An 11,220-nucleotide genomic window follows, 5' to 3' on the forward strand; every position below is an offset into this window, starting at 1 on the left:
CCTTGGTATGGTCCCTGGTATGGTCCCTGTTATGGTCCTTGGTATGGTCTTTGGTATGGTCTTTGGTATAGTCTTTGGTATGGTCTTTGGTATGGTCCTTGGTATGGTCCTTGGTTATGGTCCCTGGTATGGTCCCTGTTATGGTCCTTGGTATGGTCTTTGGTATGGTCCTTGGTATGGTCCTTGGTTATGGTCCTTGGTATGGTACCTGTAAACTCACTACTGCTATTAGATAACAGTTCTTTGTAGTAGTCTGAAATTTGTATTCATTGTATTGCATCTAAAATACATACAAACATTTAAAGGAAACCTTTCATTAATAAAATATGGAGGCTGGCACTACTGTCCTGAGCGTCCTCTCCTAGAAATGCTGCTTGCCTGGCTTTATCTTGACAACCTCCCTTCAGGACTTTCTATGAGACTGACCTGGAACATGTATTCATATAATAGGTTCTCATTTTTTCCTATAAGACCTTGTTCACACTGGTGGTGGAGTTTACCGCCCCACTAAAAAGTGATCTGCGGTGGGTCACCTCTCAGAGGCAATTGAGCGGTGGTCTGCAGGCGTCCAGGAGATGACGCTGCCTCCCGAATGCCTTTTTGTTTTTTTTAACCACTTCTTGACCGGAAGGATTTTCTCCCTTAATGACCAGGCCATTTTTTGCGATTCTGCACTGCATTATTTTACCGGACAATTCCGCGGTTGTGCGACGCTGTACCCAAATAAAACTGATGTCCTTTTTTTCCCACAAATAGAGCTTTCTTTTGGGGGTATTTGATCACCTCTGCGGTTTTTTATTTATTGCGCTTTAAACAAAAAAAGGGCAACACTTTGGAGAGAAAAAACAATATTTTTCACATTCTGCTATATAACATTCCCAAAAAAAAAAATTTAAAAATCCAATTTTTTTAACATTTTAGGCCAATTTGTTTTCTGCTACATATTTTTAGTATAAAAAAATTGCAATAAGCGTATTTTGATTGGTTTGCGCAAAAGTCCTCGCGTCTACTAACTACGGGAAAGATTTATGCCAATTTTATTGTTTTTATTACTAGTAATGGCGGCGATCTGCAATTTTTTGCGGGACTGCGATATTGCGGCGGACAGATCGGACCCCTAACTGACATTTTTGACACTTTTGGGGGGGGGAACAATGACATTACTACAGTAATCAGTGCTAAAAATATGCACTGTTTCTTTAATAATGACACTGGCAGGGAAGGGGTTAACAATGTGGGTGGTCAAGGGGTTAAATGTGAGCCTAGGGGCGTGATTCTAACTGTAAGGGGGCGGGGCTTGTGAAATGATCATAGAGACCTGTGTTCCTATATAGAAGGATCACAGGGGCTCTGTGATCATTTCAGGGAGAAGAACGGTCAGCCCTCCCCTCTGTAAACTGACCACGGTTTATCATGGCTGCTGAGCCATGGTCAGTTTATGTGCCTCCATCTTCCACTGCTATCTGCAGCTCTCCTCTGTCTCCCTCTTTCCTCCTCTCCACTCTCCTCCCTGCCTGTCAGCTCTCACTAGCACCGCTCTGCTCTCCTCCCCGCTGCTGCAAAATGATGTGATCTTTATACCATCCCCATTGTTAGATAAGAACCTGTGTCCTAGTGTCCGTGTTTTATAAAAAAAAAAAAGCTGATTTCTACCTGATTTCACAGCGCCTCCTGGCGCTCACGTGACCTCTCGGCTCTCTCTTCCTTTCCTCCCCGCCTGCCTGGCTGATGTCAGCAGGAGTTCTCGGCCGCGCCCGCTGGAGCTGTCAGACGGGGGGAGGAGAGAGCTGGGAGTCAGGTGAGCGCCAGGAGGCGCTGTGAAATCAGGTAGAAATCTGCTTTTTTTTATAAAGCACAGACACTAGGACACAGGTTCTTATCTAACAACGGGCACGGTATAAAGATCACATAGTGGCTTACTTTAAGCCCCGGTTCACATCGGTGCGATGACAGCCATCGCATGTGATTCGGACTGTTCTGAAAATCACATGCGATGTCTGTGCAATGCAAATTCAACCATACACATTGTATGGCTGAATTAGCATCGGATTCGGACACAACTCGCACAGGACCCTTTTTTTGGGTCTGCAGCAGAATCGAATTGCATGGGTGTGTGATCCGATTCATGCCCGAACTGACAGTTCGCACTGCAATATGCAAACTGATCTGGGGCTGTCGTTAACTTTGTATTGGCACCCCCATCGATTCCCATATGGCAGTGTGAACTGCCTGTGATTTGAACGCAATTCACAAGTGGATTCACAGGGTTCCCACATCACATATACAGTATGTGAACCGCCACTTGTACAGAAGGGGTTACATTCCTGAAATTAGAATTTGGTTGCGTCGTATTGCTGATTTAATGACATTCAGTACTTATCAGAGTTCACGAAACCCCCCAACCAGAATTACTTGTATAATTACAGGGAGATACGTTCATAGGGGTTATGTTGTCTGGTTAAGGGGTTGTCCCTGATAAAGAGTTCTTTGATTCCATGAATCCTCCCGGCAGATAAAACGAGACAGAAAAATGCTTTGTACTGGAGTTTCTATGGTAATATGGATTAAATGTCACCAGGATGAAGAGTCAGTAAACATTTGCAAGTTCCAGGCTGCAAATTCAGAAGTGAGAACTACTGAGAATATTATGTAACAGCTTGTGAGCTCTCCTTGGTAAAGTGGACTTTACATGATAAGTGTATACTGTACATGGTACATCTCATACAGATCCCAGTTCACCCCCTGACAAAGCTTTCATCTGCTTTTCTCTCCAGAAGGACAGAGCCATCTTTGTTCAGGCTTCCTCCAGAGTCCCCATCTACTTCCTGGACTGAGATGCCGGCGTTCTGCCGAAAAACTCCAACTTGCCGAGAAGTCCAACCTGCCGACAACTCCAACCCGCCGACAACTCCAACCTGCTGACAACTCCAACTTGCCAACAACTCCAACCGAGAACTCCAGCCTGTCGAGAACTCCAACCTGCCGAGAACTCTAACATGCCGAGAACTCCAACTTGCCGAGAACTCCAACGTGCCGAGAACTCCAGCCTGCCGAGAAACTCCAACCTGCCGAAAACTCTAACATGCCGAGAACTCCAACCTGCCGACAACTCCAACCTGCTGACAACTCCAACTTGCCAACAACTCCAACTTGCCGAGAACTCCAGCCTGCCGAGAACTCCAACCTGCCGACAACTCCAACCTGCCGACAACTCCAACCAGCCGAGAACTCCAACTTGCCGACAACTCCAACTTGCCGACAACTCCAACCAGCCGAGAACTCCAACTTGCCGACAACTCCAACTTGCCGACAACTCCAACCTGCCGAGAACTCCAACCTGCGGAGAACTCTAACATGCCGAGAACTCCAACCTGCTGAGAACTTCAAGTTGCCGAGAACTCCAAGTTGCCGAGAACTCCAACCTGCCGAGAACTCCAACTTGCCGAGAACTCCATTGACGTTATTTCCAGTGAGTGTACAGCAGGAATAATTGTTGATTTCCACCACTTGGAGTTTTTTACAGAACACCGGCAGCCAATACACTTTGGTACATGCTATAATGAGGGGACATTGTTAGTCTGCTTGCTAGTAACCAAAGACCTGGCCGCCTCCAAGGCGGTGACAACTAGCGGGCGGACTAACAATGTCCCCTCATTATAGCATTACCAGAATGTATTGGCTGCCGATGTTCTGTGAAAACTCCAAGTGGTGGAAATCAACAATTATTCCTGGTGTACACTCAATAAAGTCATTGGAGTTCTCTGCAAGTTGGAGTTTTCGGCAGAACACTGGCTGAGAGATGACGCAATCATGTAAAATTCTGGCTCTAGGCTATGCGCAAATGTCTGAAACAGATCAGCCTCTAACCTTGTGACTTGCTACAACGTTACAATGTTGCAGTCTGATCACTGGGGATGAGGAGAGACTGAGAAAATGCTTCCTCCTGCCTGCAGTAGACTGATGACATCATGTCAGCCTAGGCAAAGTCATCGGACTTGAGCTTCGGGCTGCTATTTAATGATAAAGCTTTAAATGAAAAAGGTTACTGCATTTTTTTTTTCCGAGTAAGGAAGGGTTATAACTTCATCAGATTTGTTTTTTTTTGTTTGTTTGTTTTTTTTGCCATTTGCGGAGATTTCCCTTTACTTCCTGTCCCATAGCCAACATGAAGTAAGAGGAAATCCCTGCAAATTTAGGGAATTCTTTGGGGAACCCCCAGGTCATCAGAATTAATGCCCTCATTGGAAGATTTCCCCTCTATTACTTTTCTGGGGACAACCCAAAATTTGGGATTTTCTTTTCCTTTCACTTTTAATGATAATGGTAAAGAGCAATAGAGACTGGCAGGGGTTCGAATCCCTCCCACTACATCCAAAACTAGAAAAATTATTTTCCTTTAGTTATACATTTTCCGCAAACTGACGTACCTGTAGTGGTTGTCCTGGGATGATATGCAGCTGCAGGCATCACCCCGGTACCGATTTTTAGAGCCAGCTCAGCAGCCACTCGGCTGTTATCCTAGCGAGCGGGAGGGGACGTTCTCCCCACTCCCGCAGCTCTGCCCGAGTCTCCAGTCCCACCGGGAGACCCGAGCAGCCAGCCGGCACGTCCGCCGGCTGGTTGGAGTCCCAAACAAAGCCAGATTCGGCTTTGAATGAGTCTCTGATCATGTAACCCGGAAGCGGCCTCACTTCCGGGTTACTCGGCCGCCGATGGCGCCGATTTAAAAAAAGTGACAGCATTCAAAAATGCAGATTTTGCCGTTTTGAATACTTTTAAGTGCAGCGGAGGGGTTTGGGGTTATTTAGACCCCCGAACATTCCATAAAGAGTACCTGTCACTGCCTATTACTGTCACAAGGAATGTAAACATCCCTTGTGAATAAAAGTGATCAGATTTTTTATTTTTTTTTAAACTGTGTTAAAAAATAAAAAATAAAATAAAATGGAAGAAAAAAAATTTAAAGTGCCCCTGACTCCGTAAGCTCGCGCATGAAAAAAAAAAAACACAATACGCTAGTCGCGCCTGCAAATGGAAATGGTGTTCAAATCACACATGTGAGGTATCGCCGCGATTGTCACAGGGAGAACAATGATTCCAAAAAAAAGATCTCCTCTGTAACTCTAAACTGGTAACCGTTAAAAATTTTTTAAAGCAGCGCTTATGGAGATTTTTAAGTACCGTAGTTTGTCGCAATTGCACGAGTGTGTGCAATTTTAAACCGTAACATGTTAGGTATCTATTTACTCGGCGTGACATCATCTTTCACAATATACAAAGAATTGGGATAACTTTAATGTTTCGCTTTTTTTTTTTTTTTTAATTCAGTGAAATTTATTTTTTCCCCAAATGGCTTGGGAGGGGTCAAGGCCATTTTCCACTTTTATTACTGGGACACGTATGCAGATTTCTGACACTTTCCTCTCTTCTGATTGGCATGCTGGTTCTGGCTGACCCAGTAATGATTTCGTCTATATTTTCCCATCACAGGTTTACTTTAAAGAAGAACTCCATGAATTTTTAATGGAATGTGCTGAGAGATGCATTGGGGGTTATTTATTAAAGCTGGAGAGTGCAAAATCTGGTGCAGCTCCGCATAGAAACCAATCAGCTTCCAGGTTTTTTTTTTGGCAATGCCTAATTGAACAAGCTGAATATAGAAGCTGATTGGCTACCATGCAAAGCTGCACCAGATTCAGAGTGCTCCAGTTTTAGTAAATCTCCTCCTATGTATCCATTTAGATTAATTCAACCTGAACCGTACAGGGGCGCATTGATAATAAATCCTGAATTATGAATGACAAGATTCTGCTCAGGTCATATACTGTGCATCTGCTTGAATAGATTCAAGAGAATAAGAAAAAAATTGGAATTTAAAGCCGTCCTGTTTGTTCAAATGAATAGACGTCTTCTGTGATATTTTATGTTTTATATGATGAAAAACTGTCTCTCTTGTAGTCGGGAATGTCTTTTTCCTCCAGTCCTGGTCATGTGATCTATGCCTTGGCACTGGTCATGTAATCTATGCCTTGGCATTGGTCATGTGATCTACGCCTTGGCACTGGTCATGTGATCTATGCCTTGGCACTGGTCATGTGATCTATGCCTTGGCACTGGTCATGTGATCTATGCCTTGGCACTGGTCATGTGATCTATGCCTTGGCACTGGTCATGTGATCTATGCCTTGGCACTGGTCATGTGATCTATGCCTTGGCACTGGTCATGTGATTTATGCCTTGGCAGGCTGGGCCAATCGGGTGTTTTGTCTGAGTGGTGATCCTTCCCCTGAGCAGAGGCTTCTGAATGCCAATGAATTGCTGCTTATGTAACCAGGACTGGAGGGCTGAGAAATTCTTAGATCCTCAGGAAGAAGATATATTTCTCTAATTATATTTGAATGTCTTTATAATATCTCCCAGACATAATATTAAAGCCATTTCTTTTTACATACATCTCTGAAGTTGATTTCTTTGCAGTGTGGTAACCTGTAAGTCGGCCGTGGCTATGTGATGAGTAGATCAATTTCCTACAGTGCAAATCCTTTATCAGAAGTGCTCTTACCCCATGATATGCAGAGTGGCGCAGGGAAGCAGTGGTGGCACATAGCTACCTTTTCTGCCATGCTGGTCCTCATGATCCTTCTCTCATGTCCATACATGGAATGAATTTAAAAGATGGATGGTTGGGGCCAGCATGCCAGAACTGTTAGCCATGTCTTGTCACCACTTCCCTGCAGCACTCTGCATATGGTAAAGGAGAGGGAAACTACTTCTTATGGTGGACATGCTGGTGCCACTTGGGAAACGTAATAGTGGCATCCATCCCAGACGTTTTCATGTGACATTACATACATGCCTGGGATGGATGTGAGGGATGGATTAGTGGGCACCAGCCAGAACAGGTAGCCATGTCTTGCCACCATTTCGCTGTGGCTATGCTGCCACTGTGCATATGGGATAAGGGGAGGCGACACTTATGATGGAAGACATGCTGGTTCCACTGGGGAAAGATGATGGTGGCTCTGGGAGGATAAATTGGCAACATTGGGGGGCCATATTGGTGGCACTCTGTGGACATTATGGTGGCACTGAGGACACATACAGATACTTTAATGATAAGCAGTACAACAATGGGGGGCAGTATAAGGAAAGCACTATAATGGGGGGGCTCAATGACCACCAGTCTAAAAAGGGGATGTTGTTGGGGCTTCCCACTGATTACCACTGTAAGGGTGGATGCTTCTGGGGCTACCCACTGACCACCAATGTAATAAAAGGTGTTAATGGGGCTCCCCGTTGATCACAAATGTAAGAGAGGATGTTACTTGGGCTCCCCACTGACCACCATTGTGGAAGTAAATTGTACTGGGACTCCCCACTAACCACCAATGTAGGAGGGAATGTTACTGGGACTCTCCACAGACCACTAATGTAGGAGGGAATGTTACCGGGGCTCCCTAGTGACCACCAATGTAAGAGGGATGGTACTGGGGCTCCCCACTGACCACCAATGTAGGAGGAAATGTTACTGGGGCTTCCACTGGCCATCAATGTAAGAGAGAATGCTACTGGGGCTTCCCACTGACCACCAATGTAAGAGGAATGTTACTGGGGCTTCCCAATGACCACCAATGTAGGAGGGGGTATTACTTGGGCTCCCTATTGACCACCGTAGTAAGGAAAGCATTACTTGAGGGGGTATACCGACAGCCAGTGCATGATTCATTGTATCGCCCTGTTGCCCTGGGATATCCAACATTTTACATTTGCCACCTGAACAAGTGGTGAGGGAAAATCCTCCCATGGGGACACCTGTTCCAGTGACAATTGTCTACGAGGGGAATCCCTCTCTTTGAAGTCACAAGGGGGTTGATTTACTAAAACTTGAGCAGTTGGAATCTAGTGCAGCTGTGCATATTAACCAATCAGCTTCAAAACTTCAGTTTGTTCAATCAAGCTTTGAGCATAATACCTGGAAGCTGATTGGTTTCTACGCAGAGCTGCACCAGATTTTGCACTCTCCAGTTTTAGTAAATCTCCTCCTTTGTGTCTACAGGACAATGAGTGAAGGGAAATCTCCATTTACCATTCCCTACTCTATCTAATACTAAAATTAAAAAACGTTTAGCTTTGGATACACTTTAACACAACAAAATATCTTGGAGGCAAGGGCATAACTATGGCCATAGCAATCCATGCAACTGCTATGGAACCAAGCAGCACTGGGGGCCCAACAATGTCTGCCGACACAGTAATGTGTGCAGGTAGTAATAATAATTGGCAAATATATTTGGATACATCACTTTGGAAACCTCTACAAATTGCTATAAATACTCTAAAGAGATTGCCTTGTGGATGGAAAGTAGAAAATCAGGGGATCCCTCATGGCCTTGCTATGGGGCACCATCATGTATAGTTACATCCCTCCCTTGGGGCATGGCTTAGTGGGCATCGAGCCATCGAGGAACAACATGACAATGAGGAAGCAAAACACAAATTGTGTGTTCCCCTACAATAAGTAGGTAATATTCAGAGCAGGCCTTCCAGAAACTCTTGGGACTGATGAACTTAAGAATCTGAAATGTAACAGAAACAGATGGAAATCTACAAAGCGCCAATTAAAGGTGCAACAGAACCATCCACAGACACCCCCAGTGTGCAGAAAGCAAGGTCCATAAATGGATGAGTGAGTTTGGGGTGGAGGACTTGACTGGCCTTGACCTCAACCCGAAAGAACACCTTTGGGATGAATTAGTGCGCAGGCTGCGAGCCAGGCCTTCTTTTCCAACGTCAGTGCCTGACCTCACAAATGTACTTCTGGAAGAATGGTCAAACATTCCCATAGACACACTCCTAAACCTTGTGGACAGCCTTCCCAGAAGAGTTGAAGCTGTTATAGCTGCAAAGGGTGGGCCAACTCAATATTGAACCCTACAGACTAAGACTGGGATGTCATTAAAGTTCATGTGCGTGTTAAAGCAGGCGTCCCAATACTTTTGGTAATATAAGTGTATGTCTAAGCTGATCTGTTTACTAATTATCAATTAATGTAACTGTAATCGATCTATTGTCATTCATCAATCCATATCTATCTATCTATCTATCTATCTATCTATCTATCTATCTATCTATCTATCTATCTATCTATCTATCTATCTATCTATCTATCTATCTATCTATCTATCTATCTATCTATCTATCTATCTATCTATCTATCTATCTATCTATCTATCTATCTATCTATCTATCTATCTATCTATCTATCTATCTATCTCCATATATATCCAAGAACAACATATATATATATATACACACACACACTATATTACCAAAAGTATTGGGACACCTGCCTTTACACGCAATGAACTTTAATGGCATCCCAGTCTTAGTCCGTAGGGTTCAATATTGGGTTGGCCCACCCTTTGCAGCTATAACAGCTTCAACTCTTCTGGGAAGGCTGTCCACAAGGTTTAGGAGTGTGTCTATGGAAAAGCTTGAACCATTCTTCCAGAAGCACATTTGTAAGGTAAGGCACTGATGTTGGATGAGAAGGCCTGGCCCATAGTCTCCACTCTTATTCATCCCAAAGGTGTTCTCTCTGGTTGAGGTCAGGACTCTGTGCAGGCCAGTCAAGTTCCTCCACCCCAAACTCGCTCATCTATGTCAGGCACCATGCCTCCCCAGAAGAGTGATAATAGCTGCAAAGGGTGGGCCAACTCAATATTGAACCCTACTGACTAAGACTGGGATGTCATTAAAGTTCATGTGCGTTTTAAGGCAGGGGTCCCAATACTTTTGGTAATATAGTGTATGTCTAAGCTGATCTGTATACCTCATATCAATTATTATAACTGTATTCTATCTATCTATCTATCTATCTATCTATCTATCTATCTATCTATCTATCTATCTATCTATCTATCTATCTATCTATCTATCTATCTATCTATCTATCTATCTATCTATCTATCTATCTATCTATCTATCTATCTATCTATCTATCCATCTGTCTTTTTCTCTCTATCTCTCTCTCTCTATATATATATAAATATATATATCCATACTTCTATCCATATCTATTTGCGTCTATAGATCCTTTCATATCTATCTATCTATCTATCTATCTATCTATCTATCTATCTATCTATCTAGCTATCTATCTATCTATCTATCTATCTATCTATCTATCTATCTATCTATCTATCTATCTATCTATCTATCTATCTATCTATCTATCTATCTATCTATCTATCTATCTATCTATCTATCTATATATATCTGTCCATACATCTCTATCCGTCCATGTATCAAAACCCCCATCCATTCTTCCATGTATCTCCAGCTCCTGGAAAGCGGCAGACTATTTCTTTGTACTTACTTCGATGGTTGTGAAGAAGACACACTCATCCATGTCTAGAACCATGATGGGGTGAGCGGGATAGTCCGATCACACTGGTGACTGACTGGTGGCTGCCCAGTTCAGAATGAGCTTTCCATGTAACAAGCTTATATAGATCACATGCAACTCCGCCTAAGCACGCTAACTCCCAGCATGCAATGCCAATCGAACAAGCTAAGTTGGGATGAGGATGTTCTTAAACGGGATCTGTGTCAAAGGTTGATGATATGACAAATGCTCTTCCAATCCAGCTCAGACAACAAAAACAAGGTCAAGGCAAAAAAAAAAAGATTGGGGGGGGACCACGCGGTTTGGCCGCTCGCCTAGGGATATAAATCCCTTTCCACGGCCTCTTAAGAAGTGCAAGGCTGCGGATGTAAGCCAGGCATTTCAGGGCTGCCCCAAGGATGCAAACAACAACTCGAAATCTGCCACAATAAAGCAGCTTACACCTGTCACTGTCAGGGGGAGGCTGGAGCTTAATGTATGTCAAACTACGTCACCCAATCCATAGCGGAGATAACAACAACAACATCATATTTCTAGAAGTAGAATGGGGTCCGTCCACGATGGAACAAAGAATATGTCATATCGCTCTAACAAGACCCACTCCTTATACAATTTTTATGGGCAATTCTGTAAAGGCAGAAATGCCACACCAAGATAAAGATGTTATAAAAAATCTTTTTAAAGCTATTAATAAAACAACTGTGCTCTTTGTACTTCGATTATGGTGACCAGATGTCCCTGGTTTCCGGGGACAGTCCCCGGACTGAGGACACTGTCCCCGGACCAAGTCTGTCTCCGGTATTGTTCCGGGA

The 11,220-nt window shown here is 43.8% G+C and overlaps 1 protein-coding gene across 1 annotated transcript in view; it reads right to left on the reverse strand.

Moving 5' to 3' along the window:
* NDRG1 (N-myc downstream regulated 1) overlaps positions 1 to 11,220 on the reverse strand; it is a 120,156-nt gene that overhangs the window by 49,074 nt on the left and 59,862 nt on the right. The window lies entirely within an intron of this gene.

Source organism: Pelophylax lessonae (assembly GCF_965119305.1).
Source record: "Pelophylax lessonae genome assembly, chromosome: 5".
NCBI classification, from domain to species: domain Eukaryota; kingdom Metazoa; phylum Chordata; class Amphibia; order Anura; family Ranidae; genus Pelophylax; species Pelophylax lessonae.